General features: G+C 45.6%; 1 non-coding gene across 1 annotated transcript; it reads right to left on the bottom strand.

The window, feature by feature from the left end:
* Positions 1-430: 430 nt before the first annotated feature.
* On the bottom strand, positions 431-504 carry trnat-agu. The gene has a single exon. It is a non-coding gene; the product is annotated as a tRNA-Thr (tRNA).
* Between the last annotated feature and the right edge of the window lie 460 nt (positions 505-964).

Here is a 964-nt window from a genome sequence, read left to right as displayed (position 1 = left end):
CATGAAGAGGTTTGAATTTAGCATCCTCCTCCTTTTCGATGGTCCAACTTGTCCAACATAAGGCACTGCTGGGATTTGAACCCAGGATCTCCTGTTTTACTAGACGCTTTTAACCAACTATTACAGCCACTGACATGCAGTTGGCGAGGCTCACTGAGCTGGACGACTTGAAACTTCTTAGCATGTGTAAATCTCAATTTACAAGCTAGTACCTCATTCACTGAGTCATCCTCCAGTGAATCAGGTCAATCTGGTTTGTGAGAACGCGTGCGTGCAGTCTGGGGTATGTCATTGTCAGAAAAATCCCTGGACGGTGCATAAAGAGGTGAGACTGTTTTGCGTACATTTTCTCAAGCGGTACGGATGCAACTTTCAAGAGTTTGTGTTTGACGTCATCCTCCTTTTAGGATTGCCAATCTTGTCCAACATAAGGCACTGCTGGGATTCGAACCCAGGATCTCCTGTTTACTAGACAGGCGCTTTAACCAACTAAGCCACAGCGCCACTGACATGCATTTGGTGGAAGCTCACTACAGGCTGGACAAGCTTTCGTCTTAGCATGTGTGAATCTGAAATTTTTAACCTAGGGCTACCTCATTCACTGAGTCATCTTCATAGGTCACTGGGGATGAGGCGTTTAGGAGGGTGTAGGCTAAAGGCAGAGATGCGTGCACTACATTATTTAAGCAGCGGCTTTGGTTTGTTAGTGTGTGTGCGTGCTGTCACGGTATTTCATTGTCCAAATAAAACGCTGGTAGGAACATAGAGGTGTTAGTGTTTTGCGTACTTTTTTTCAAACGGTACGGATGCAACTTTCAACACGCAAGAAGTTGCGTTTGGCATCATCCTCCTTTTCGGATGGTCCAACTTGTCCAACATCTCCTGTTTACTAGACAGGCGCTTAAACCAACTTAGCCACAGAGACACAGAGACCCTCATGAGTGTAAAGTCAAAGAGCTGTAGG

Source organism: Alosa alosa, chromosome 8 (genome assembly GCF_017589495.1).
Source record: "Alosa alosa isolate M-15738 ecotype Scorff River chromosome 8, AALO_Geno_1.1, whole genome shotgun sequence".
Taxonomy (NCBI): Eukaryota; Metazoa; Chordata; class Actinopteri; order Clupeiformes; family Clupeidae; genus Alosa; species Alosa alosa.
Note: the sequence above shows the minus strand (reverse complement) of the source record. Positions and strands in the feature narration are given on the sequence as shown.